Below are 12,243 nucleotides of genomic sequence, written 5' to 3' on the forward strand. Positions count from 1 at the left end.
TCCACATCCAGCAATCACTTTTAAATTCAGGATATATGTTTTAATTCACTTTTGGATATTCCCAATGTAGTGATATTCTTTCAACACAAGATGGCGAGGTGGAGACTTTTTGGTATGCAATTAGTGCACCATATAAGGCAAAGGATTGAAGTCCCCTCCCAGTTCTGACGAAGTCTGCGGTGATTGGCGGACGAAACGCGTCAACGTATTGACGTCACTACGCTCGGCGTCTTCACAGGGTGCGGCGCCCACGAGGCGGGAAGGAACGGCGGTGTCACAGCTCCCTGCTAGGTAGGCCCAAGACCTTTTGAGAACTACCAGTGGGCTATTATCACAGCGGTTCGCAAACGGCAATCCTTCAGGGAAATATATCTTCCACCGGTGGCAAGTTATTTAAAAGCTTACGGCTGTTGAGATTTACAGAGCCTACATGGTGTTCATAGGGCATGTTGTATGGGCCTAATTTACCCTGTATACTCGGGGAATTTTTTGGAAATCCTCTAAGGAGGAGAATCTACATATATATATATATATACATATGCTATCCTATTCAGGTATTTTTCGCTGTGACATAGCCACATCCTTATAAAACCGCAAATAACCTTCTCAAATTGAGCAATTTTTGGAAACCCTTTACTGGGTATATTAAATTCAGGTATCTACGGCCTGCTATATGCTATATACACACTATATGTGTTTGAAATCCACGCATCGTGTATACCTGGTCCCTCACCCCCATATGCATTTTTGGAAAAGCATCAAGGACCTGATCTTAGTTCAAGTCGACAGGAGTCTTCTTGATCCTTATTGATGGTAATATATCCACATCTTTATGTGTGTTTTGTTTTCGGGATCACCTGATGCCCATGTTCTACACATTTATTATCTTTTTCTATATATATCCTCAGAATCATTTGGTACTGTGGACCCTGTTCCATTTGGGGTGGCTATCCAGGAAGTCCCTACATTTGAGAGGCGGGTATGATAGTCTCACCTATGAGAAGGTAACAGCAGCATCCATTGACTATTGTGGAGGGAGGCCTGGTAAATTTTGGATGTGATTTGGTTTCCATATTGCTAGATACATACCATGTATTTTTGTGTTCCAGCTTGTACACTCCAGGAGGTCCCTGATTTATACTGGGAACACACCTACTGAATATACGGTTCACACAAATATTAAGCAGGAAACCTACGGAAATCCAGGATAACTATTCCATCATTACACCACTCTGCCTTATATGGTGCTCTGTTGGCTAAGATGACCCTTAATTGAAGACGCTAAGTGTTTTTAAACATGATTTTATTTTTTTCATATGTACACCGTGCTTATGTTTAACCTCCCCATGATCTATGTGATCAAATAAAGTATTGTTAAATTCATTTGAATTCATATTACTTCGCGTGGATCTTTTAGAAACCTTCTTTTTCAGATAGGTGTGTTCTTGTCACACTATCATATTGTTTAGTATGCTGTCCCCTGGGTTTATGTATCCACACTTGTACAAGTGAGTCGGAGAGGTGCTTATGACATTAATAATTAGTGTCATTTTTGGTGGCTTGCTTCTGCTTTATTGTTGTGATATATTTCCTTAAAGGTTCTTATAACCTGTTCTGCCACCTTGGAGGTTTGGACTCAGTCTTAAACATCTGCATGGTGTACAGTGATTGCTGGATTATTGATATTTTTTGACTATATCTATACGATACTATGTAATTCCCTCCCCTTCTTGTGGAAGGGAAAATACCTAAGGAGGTAATGGCCTACTTGATCAATGAGGAGATGGATGCGGAAATTAGATCTGCATTTACTAAGAACTTAGACCCCCAAGGAGAGGGAAATGAGGGAGACATCAGGACCAAGTTTAAGCTACATAAGAAACTAACTACCAAATATTTGAATAGAAAGTGGGATATTACATCCCTTGAATCATATATAGAGCGAGGGATTGTTCCCAGGGGATTAAGAGAAAGGGTAATTCCAGCAGAACATCTTCACACCCCCAGATTTCTGGAACGGTGGAAAGAGGTCTGTATAAAACATGGCATAGAGATTATGCGATTAATTGTGGAAGAAGAGAAGGTTCAATTAAATGAACTCTCTAATGAAATCAATGAGAGCGCAAAATCACTTGATCCTCTGAAGAATGATCCTGAGTTTGATAAACATAATGATTTCCTTAGAAAAGAGATAGAAAAAATACAAAAAAATCTGAAATTTACGAAACAACAAAAATTTAGAAGAGACCTAGAGGACTGGGAAAAAGGTGAGATTTTTGACCTAACTAATAGTAGAGGAAGGAGTCGATCGAAACGTAAAAAACATTTTTCTAGAAATAATAGAGGATATTCGTCAATGAGTGAGGATGATGATGAAAGTAATAAGAGATCTGTCAGTTTTTTAGGGGAAAAAACAGATGGCGAGAACCATGGAATACTAAAACAAACAAACAAACAAATGAATGGGACAAAGGAAGAAAGAAATACCCCAATTGCCCTCAAACCATCCAATCAAAATCGAACCAGAAGTCACAAGAGGTAAAAACTAACCCAGAGGGGGGAACGAATGACCTTAAGGTAATAAATCTATCTAATTTTGTATTGAAAAAAAGACACTATGATTTACTGCGGAAAGGTCTAACTTTTTCTCCTACGGACAAAATGGACTTGTTTGAGGTATATAAAGACTTAAACTTGTTTTTGAGAAAGATTCGTTTAAGAATCCCATATGTATCTAGAGAAGAACAAAATCCCTGTGATCTGAATTCAGAGAGAGAACAACAGGCACTAAGAGATCTCATTAGTCTCCTTGATGAGACTCCCACAGATAGTGAATTTGGGGAGGGAGATGTTTCTAACAAGTGGAAAAGACATACTAGACTTAAAACTCCCTCCAGAAGAATGCCTAATATCAGGGAAAACAAATGGCTAAGTACCTTTTTAGATCTAGTACATGATGACCTTGGAAAAATAGACTGGACAATGAGGAATGCTGATAACCTCACTAGGGGTGAAAGAATAGCCCTTAGGGAACTTAGAAATGCTAAAAACATTGTGATTAAAAAGAGTGATAAAGGGGGGAATGTGGTACTACTAGAGAGTGTGGAATATGAGAAGGAGGTGTTTAGACAGCTGAGGAGTCTGGATACATATCGCAAACTACATAATAACCCGTTTCCAAAACTGGTGGTTGATCTAAATAAAAAAGTGGGGTTGGCACGTGAAGCAAACCTATTAACCAAACGGGAATGTGATATGTTGACAGTTGATACATATAATATCCCCACCTTCTACGTAATCCCAAAAATACATAAAAATCCCTCTCAACCACCGGGACGCCCTATAGTATCTGCTATTGGTGGCCCTTTGGAACCAATAGGTAAATTTGTAGACGACTTGATCAAGGATTTGGTCCTGGAGCTCAAATCCTATGTAAGAGACACGGGGGATGTACTTAAAAAGATTCTAAATGTAAAAGTACCAGAAGGTGCACTCCTGGTGGGCATCGATGTGGAATCACTCTATACCTCCATCCCACACGTTTGGGGACAAAAAGCGGTGGCCCATTTTCTGGAGATATACTTTCCTGAAATGGAGGCCCAAAATGAATTTATATTGGATTTGCTTGAGTTTATGCTGACCCATAACTGTTTTCAGTTTCTGGGCTTCTTCTATCAGCAAATATGTGGTACCTCCATGGGAGCACCCTGGGCCCCGGCATTCGCATGTCTACATCTAGGTATGTGGGAAGAGGAGCTAGTATATCCCTCCACTCCCTATAAACAATATGCAATAACCTGGTTGCGATACATTGATGATGTCCTAATGGTATGGGATGGAGGTATGGATGAGCTTAAAAGCTTTATGGAATTTTTGAACAAGAATGATAGAAATATCAAACTTACGTATACAGTGGATAGAGAGGTGATAACATTTTTGGATTTGTCAATCTCTGTCCACAAAAATAAACTGGTCACTAAAACATTTAGAAAGGAAACAGCGGCCAATACACTTCTACATGCTAATAGCTACCATCCAAAGAGCCTAAAACAGGGAATCCCTATCGGTCAGTTCCAGAGAATAAAAAGAAACTGTACAGAAGAATTAGAATATAGACATGAATCCATCCAGCTCTACAAAAGGTTCAGAGAGAGGGGCTATTCACATAGAACCCTAAGAAGAGCAAAAAGAAGAGCCCTCGGTAAATCAAGAGAGGAACTAATTAATAAATCAAAACCAAAGGCAGCTGCGAATACTGAAAACCAACCGGTAAGATTCATAACTAAATTCGGACAACAATGGGATGAAGTCAAGAAGGCCCTGGACTCCCATTGGCATTTACTAATTCAAAATCCGCAGATAGCGAAAGTGGTAGGAGAGAGCCCCCATATGGTGGCAAAATGAACTCGGAATCTAAATGATATATTAGTACAATCAGAATTTCAGAGGGTACCACAGAGAAACTGGCTAACTAGGAAGACCGGTATATATGGTATGTTTCCATGTGGTCATTGTCAGATTTGCCCATTTGTACATAAGTCTAATCAGTTCTTCAACAATGATAACTCTAGGATATTTCAAATACGAAGCTTTATTAACTGTTCTAGTAGTAAAATGATATACATGATAGAATGCCCATGTAAAAAGATTTATATAGGAAAAACCAAAAGAAGCCTTAGGACTAGGATTGGTGAACATCTGAGAGACATTAGAAATTAAAATAGGAACGTAAGAAAGGGAGAAAAAGTGAACCCATTGGCGCAACACTTTAAAGAAGTACACGGGGGCAAAACAGATGGTCTAAAAGTAAAAGGGATCTTTCTGCTGAATATTTCGGCTCGTCGGGGTGATTTTGATAAAGTCCTCCTACAAAAAGAAAAATTCTGGATCTATACCTTAGGAGCACTTGTCCCATCTGGACTAAACACAGAACTTAACTTTGGGGTGTTTTTGAAATAAATTCCCTTGAACTCTCTATATATCATGAGCTATAATCTACATTGCGATACCCTATATATGCACTAAATATGGGCCTTTGTGGACAAAATATGAACCTAATTGTTCGATTCTTTCTACTCTGATTAGGTGGTGAGCATATAGAACAATAGGACTGTTTTTGAAATCTTGGTAGCTGTACTTGGTCTTGATGTTTCCCTATGTGAAAGTGAAATATGCTAATAATAGTCTCCCGTCTATCATTCTCCTGGAAGATGATTTGGTCCATAGTAATTAGGCTCCTCTTCCACATCCAGCAATCACTTTTAAATTCAGGATATATGTTTTAATTCACTTTTGGATATTCCCAATGTAGTGATATTCTTTCAACACAAGATGGCGAGGTGGAGACTTTTTGGTATGCAATTAGTGCACCATATAAGGCAAAGGATTGAAGTCCCCTCCCAGTTCTGACGAAGTCTGCGGTGATTGGCGGACGAAACGCGTCAACGTATTGACGTCACTACGCTCGGCGTCTTCACAGGGTGCGGCGCCCACGAGGCGGGAAGGAACGGCGGTGTCACAGCTCCCTGCTAGGTAGGCCCAAGACCTTTTGAGAACTACCAGTGGGCTATTATCACAGCGGTTCGCAAACGGCAATCCTTCAGGGAAATATATCTTCCACCGGTGGCAAGTTATTTAAAAGCTTACGGCTGTTGAGATTTACAGAGCCTACATGGTGTTCATAGGGCATGTTGTATGGGCCTAATTTACCCTGTATACTCGGAGAATTTTTTGGAAATCCTCTAAGGAGGAGAATCTACATATATATATATATATACATACGCTATCCTATTCAGGTATTTTTCGCTGTGACATAGCCACATCCTTATAAAACCGCAAATAACCTTCTCAAATTGAGCAATTTTTGGAAACCCTTTACTGGGTATATTAAATTCAGGTATCTACGGCCTGCTATATGCTATATACACACTATATGTGTTTGAAATCCACGCATCGTGTATACCTGGTCCCTCACCCCCATATGCATTTTTGGAAAAGCATCAAGGACCTGATCTTAGTTCAAGTCGACAGGAGTCTTCTTGATCCTTATTGATGGTAATATATCCACATCTTTATGTGTGTTTTGTTTTCGGGATCACCTGATGCCCATGTTCTACACATTTATTATCTTTTTCTATATATATCCTCAGAATCATTTGGTACTGTGGACCCTGTTCCATTTGGGGTGGCTATCCAGGAAGTCCCTACATTTGAGAGGCGGGTATGATAGTCTCACCTATGAGAAGGTAACAGCAGCATCCATTGACTATTGTGGAGGGAGGCCTGGTAAATTTTGGATGTGATTTGGTTTTCATATTGCTAGATACATACCATGTATTTTTGTGTTCCAGCTTGTACACTCCAGGAGGTCCCTGATTTATACTGGGAACACACCTACTGAATATACGGTTCACACAAATATTAAGCAGGAAACCTACGGAAATCCAGGATAACTATTCCATCATTACACCACTCTGCCTTATATGGTGCTCTGTTGGCTAAGATGACCCTTAATTGAAGACGCTAAGTGTTTTTAAACATGATTTTATTTTTTTCATATGTACACCGTGCTTATGTTTAACCTCCCCATGATCTATGTGATCAAATAAAGTATTGTTAAATTCATTTGAATTCATATTACTCCGCGTGGATCTTTTAGAAACCTTCTTTTTCAGATAGGTGTGTTCTTGTCACACTATCATATTGTTTAGTATGCTGTCCCCTGGGTTTATGTATCCACACTTGTACAAGTGAGTCGGAGAGGTGCTTATGACATTAACAATTAGTGTCATTTTTGGTGGCTTGCTTCTGCTTTATTGTTGTGATGCCCCCAACCCCCTTTACAGTCATGGTCTTTCCAGGAATAAGATCCTCAGGGCTCACCAGTTGTGGGTGCACTAAAGTCACCTCCGCTCCACTGTCCCTTAGGCTGATAGTAACTTTGCCACCCACAGTGACAGGCTGCAGGTTATCGGCGAGCCCTCCTGCATTCCTGGAAGCACACAAAACAGTAGACTCTGGGCAGGTTGTCTTGGTAGGTAGTGGGTCAGCCTTCTTTTTCTCAGGGCAGGATACACTAAGATGACCTATCTGGTGGCACAAAAAACATCTCCGGGTATCCACAGTTGTTGGGGTGGCTCCTAAAGGTCTGGATGCCTTGGTCTTCTGGATGTCCTAAGAAGAGGGTCCAGTTGCTTTTCCTCCTTTCCAGCTGGGTGCAGTTGTTCTCCTGGTGACGGTTATTCTGTTATCCACATAGGAGTTGGCTATTTCTGCTGCTTAATCCACTGTCTTGGGATCTCGGTCCAGTACAAACTGCTGGACCTCAAAAGGACATGTCTGTAGGAACTGGTCCTTAATCATTAGCTCCTGTAGGGCGTCAAAGGTGCTTACGGACAGTCCCTTTAGCCATTGCCTGAAAGCAGTGCACCGACTGCAGATGAGGTCCGTGTAACTGTCATTAGGTCCTCGATGCAATGTCCTTTGGGTTTTATAAGAGCCATCATTGGTGTCAGTGAGATAATACAAGACCCATTTTTGATGTCAGTGAGATAATAAAAGACCCATCATCTGTGTCAGTGAGATAATATAAGACCAGGGCTTGTTTTCTCAGAGCTTAGGTGCAGGGACTCCTCCCTCCCAGGTCTCCCCTTGTCTTTGCACCCCATGCTCACCTCCCAGTTCCTCCCCTTTTAGAGAAAACAAAGCCAACTATCATTTTGTAATGTTAACCCCTTGCCTACCAGGCACTTTCTTCCCCTTCCTGCCAGGCCAATTTTCAGCTCTGTCACACTTTGAATGACAATTGCGCGATCATGCAACACTGTACCCATATGAAATTTTTATCATTTTTTTTTACACAGATAGAGCTTTCTTTGGTGGTATTTAATAACCACTGGGTGTTTTATTTTTTGTTAGATTCCCAGCAGCCAGCGTCAGTGAGATAAAACAAGGTCCCGGTGTTGGTGTCAGTGAGATAAAACAAGGCCCCGGCGTCGATGAGATAAAACAAGACCCCGGCGTTGATGAGATAAAACAAGGTCCCGGCATTGGTGTCAGTGAGATATAACAAGGTCCCAGCGTTGGTGTCCGTTCTACTTTCACTGTCAGAGAGGAGTTCACGGCTCCCAACAGTCTGGTATAGTACATGTGTCCTGGAACCTGCAGGATGGGGACACCCTGGGACAATATTTGTAATCCCGGGACTGTCCTGCAGCATCTGGGATACTTGGCAACAAAGACAAGGCCATGTTCTATCCAAGATGGCGACCAGAGCAGCCGCACAGATCTGAGCTCCGGTCGCCTACACTGCCCACTCACCTCTATCTGGGCCAGCGTGCGGACAACGGCCACCAGGGATCCCCCTGACCCTCCGTGCTCCTGGAGTGGGGAGCGGTACTGCTGGGACCCCCACCACGCAGCCTGGGGCTCAGCCGCGGTGTCCTACCAGGCGGGGCAGGGCCTCCCGCGCGGCCTAGAACACCACAGTCTGCCGGGCCCCAGTCACCACTAACCACCCGCTGGTCTACACAGCAGCAGGGTGGAGGTCACCATAAGGCACCATACGCCTCCCTGAGCCTCCTACAGTCTACAGCGGTGCCCAACCTAGCAGGGCCTGCCGTGGTCTACACCGACCAAGCCCGCGGCCTGCAGCACAAAATCCACCCCCCCAGTCTCCTGCCACCCCAATAACGGCGGAGGGCGAGCTCTGAAGGCCCCCCAACCTCACCTGCACCTGGAGGAGGGGAGCGGCGTCACCTAGACCCCCCCCCTGAGGCGACTGCAGCACCCGGCCTGGCGGGGCCTGCCGCGGTATACCACAGCACACTACCCCCTGAAATCCATCCAGCAGTGAGCCTGCATCCTACAGCCTTAAAGGACCATCGTGACCCACCACGGCACACTCCCTGGTCACCCGAAGCGAGCTTGTTTCCACGCTGCCGAGCCCAGCAGACGATCTCAGCCTGGTGAGGCCTACCATTGCCTACCACGACGCAACCCTGCCCTGACCTACTGAGCCCAACAGATGATCTTGACCTGGTGAGGCCTACCATTGCCTACCACAACGCAACCCTGCCCTGACCTGAAGCCCATCTGATGACCCCCGTGAGTACAGTGCTGGAGAATGCCCGACTGCTGGTTCTGTAATCCCCCAGCCCCTACTACGCCCAACTCCCACAGCTGATGCCCACCCCTCATAACCTTCTCTAAACCTCATCTCCACCACCAGGAAAACACTTCCATTGCTGACGTCCACCCCTCATCTCCTCAAGCAAAACCTCACCCCTCAATCTGGGACTGACACAAACTGGAACTTGCAGCTTGATTACCCTTGGCCACAACTTATCGAACTGAACTCTACCCATCCTGATCCTAAGCATGAGAACTCTAGCTACAGGAAGTTACAACAAAATACGTCACTGCATGCTAGACTATCTGCTACCAAGCGCCTTGAGAAACTTTCCACCTCACTTGTCCGCCACTCCGTTTACCTTCCTAAAATGCTACCTGTACTCCTCCTCCTCATACTCCTCCGTTCCCAAAATCTCTTCTCTTTATCCCTCTGCTCCTCCCAAACAACTATACATCGCACCCTCACTGCTTCCATCTCCCCACTACGGCTCTCACCACCTCCTCCTGATACTCCACTCTCCCAGTGATCCGAACGCCACCACTGGTAGACTCACATGCTCTTGTACATCCCGCTCCCATGCCACCTTTCTCACCCTTCTTCTTCTCCAAACCGCGGGGACATCTCCCCTGGTCCTCCACCACCTCGCTCACCCACATAGCACCCTCCTACTTCCACTAACTGCCGCAACCCCCTCAACCTAATACCTGTCCCCCTGCTCCCCAAAACCACCCCTCCATTTTTGTGTGCACTCCTGAATGCACGATCAGTTTGCAACAAACTCACTGCCATCCATGACCTCTTTGTCTCCCGCTCCCTCAATCTCCTAGCGATCACTGAAACCTGGATCCAAGCCACTGACTCTACCTTCCCTGCGACACTCTCCTATGGAGGTCTCACCTGAACCTACTCACCCAGACCCAGCAGTCGAAAAGGTGGCGGGGTTGGTATGCTCCTGTCACCGCTGAGCACCTTCCAAGTCCTCTCAAACCCCCCCTCTCTATCCTTCACCTCCTTTGAGGCCCACTGCATCCGACTATTCTCTCCAATCCCTCTGAAGATTGCAGTAATCTATCGGCCTCCTGGCCCGTGTCCCGCTTCCTTGACGACTTCTCCGCCTGGTTACCCTTCTTTCTCTCCTCCGAGCTACCCACCATCATCTTTGGAGACTTCAACATCCCTATCAACATCAATAACCCGGCTACATCCCAACTCCTCCACTTAACCTCTTCTTTTGCACTCGCACAGTATATACAGTCCACCACCCACTCTGACAGGAACACCCTGGACCTTGTTTTCGCTCATCTCTGCAACCTCACAAACGCCCCCTTTCCTCTCTCTGACCACAACCTCATCACCTTCTCCATCTCCTCGTCCTCAAACACCTACCCCCCAAACGTCAAACTATCACCAGCCAAAACCTCTGCAACTTGAACCCTCCCCCCTTCCACTCTGCAGCTGACCAACTTTAGGACCGTATCCTTCCCCTGTCCTGCCCTGACCTGGCCACTACTGTTTATAACAACTCGCTGTAAGCTGCTCTTGACTCCTTAGCACCCCTAACCACACGAAGCATTAGACCCTGACTGCTTCAACCCTGGCAGAATGACCATACCAAAAGTCTCAAACGACGCAGTCGTGCACTGGAGCGACTATGGTGCAAAACCAGATCTCAACAAGCGTTCACCCAATATAAATCTGCCTTCCTCACCTAAACCTCCTCCCTCCATGCTGCCGAGCAACCCTACTTTGTAACCCTCATCAATACTCTCTCCTCCAGTCCTCGCCGGCTCTTCTCTACTTTTAACTCTCTACTCTCTCCGCCCCCACCTTCACCTAGTACCTCACTCACAGCCCACGAGATTGCTAACCACTTCCAAAGCAAGATTGACACAATTCGTAGGGACATCGCCTCTGCTCAGACTTCCGCCCCACCTAGCATCCCTCACACAAAAACCCCCTCAACACTCCTCTCCTTCGACCTAGCCACTGTCCAGACCTCCACCTCACCTAACATTCCTCACACTAAAACCGCCTCAACACTCCACTCCTTCGACCTCGCTACCACTGAAGAGGTCATTAAGGTCTTCTCTGAAGCTCGGCCTCACCACCTGCCCCCTTGACCCTGTCCCCACACAACTCCTACGATCACCCTCCTCCTCCATCCTACGCTCCCTCACTCACATCTTTAATCTCTCCCACTGTACTGGTGCATTCCCCTCCCCTCTGAAGCATGCGCACATCACTTCCATACTTAAAAAACCCTCCCTGGATCCCACCAACCTAAACAACCTTAGACCAATCTCCCTGCTGCCATTTACATCCAAACTCCTTGAGCGCTTAGTCTATAATCGCTTGAGTTCCCACCCCACTGACAACAACCTTCTTGATCCCCTACAGTCTGGCTTCCGTCACCTACACTCCACCAAAACTGCCCTACTCAAACTCACCAACGACCTGCTAACCGCCAAAGCTAATGGCCACTACTCAGTGCTCCTACTCCTCGACCTCTCCGCGGCTTTTGACACAGTGGACCACCCCCTCCTCCTCAAAAAACTATACTCTCTTGGCCTCAGAGACTCCACTCTCTCCTGGCTCTCTGCCTATCTATCACAACGCTCCTTCAATGTTACCTATAATGCTGCCACCTCCCCCTCACTCCCCCTTTCTGTTGGGGTCCCTCAAGGTTCCATCCTCGGGCCCCTTCTCTTCTCCATCTACACCTCCTCCCTTGGCCAACTGATACACTCTCACGGATTCAACTACCATCTCTATGCCGATGACACGCAAATCTATCTCTCTACCCCTCGCCTCACCCCTTCAGTCTCCGCCCGTATCACTAGCCTACTGAACGACATATCCAACTGGATGTCACTCCACTTCTTTAAATTAAACCTTTCCAAAACTGAGCTCCTAGTTTTCCCCCCAGCCCGCCCCCCCCCCCCCCCCCCGACTTCTCCATCATGACCAATTACGCCCCCATCAGTCCCACCCCGCAAGCCAGAGTACTAGGTGTCATTCTAGATTCCAATCTGTCCTTCCAGCCCCAAGTCCAATCGCTGACAAATTCATATAGACTCCACCTCCGCAACATCTTTAAAATACGTCTGTTC

At 45.6% G+C, this 12,243-nt stretch overlaps 1 protein-coding gene and 2 long non-coding RNA genes across 3 annotated transcripts in view; all 3 read left to right on the forward strand.

The window, feature by feature from the left end:
- Window positions 1–12,243, forward strand: part of LOC149429896 (uncharacterized) — a 137,073-nt gene that overhangs the window by 18,409 nt on the left and 106,421 nt on the right. The window lies entirely within an intron of this gene.
- Window positions 45–1,383, forward strand: LOC149429899 (uncharacterized). Its single transcript, XR_016310080.1, has 2 exons — window positions 45–1,004; window positions 1,110–1,383. It is a non-coding gene; the product is annotated as an uncharacterized LOC149429899 (long non-coding RNA).
- Window positions 4,749–6,624, forward strand: LOC149429900 (uncharacterized). Its single transcript, XR_016310079.1, has 2 exons — window positions 4,749–6,245; window positions 6,351–6,624. It is a non-coding gene; the product is annotated as an uncharacterized LOC149429900 (long non-coding RNA).

This window comes from Staurois parvus, unplaced genomic scaffold, assembly GCF_062004578.1.
Source record: "Staurois parvus isolate SC_StPar_1 unplaced genomic scaffold, SC_StPar_1.0 ptg002686l, whole genome shotgun sequence".
Lineage (NCBI taxonomy): Eukaryota > Metazoa > Chordata > Amphibia > Anura > Ranidae > Staurois > Staurois parvus.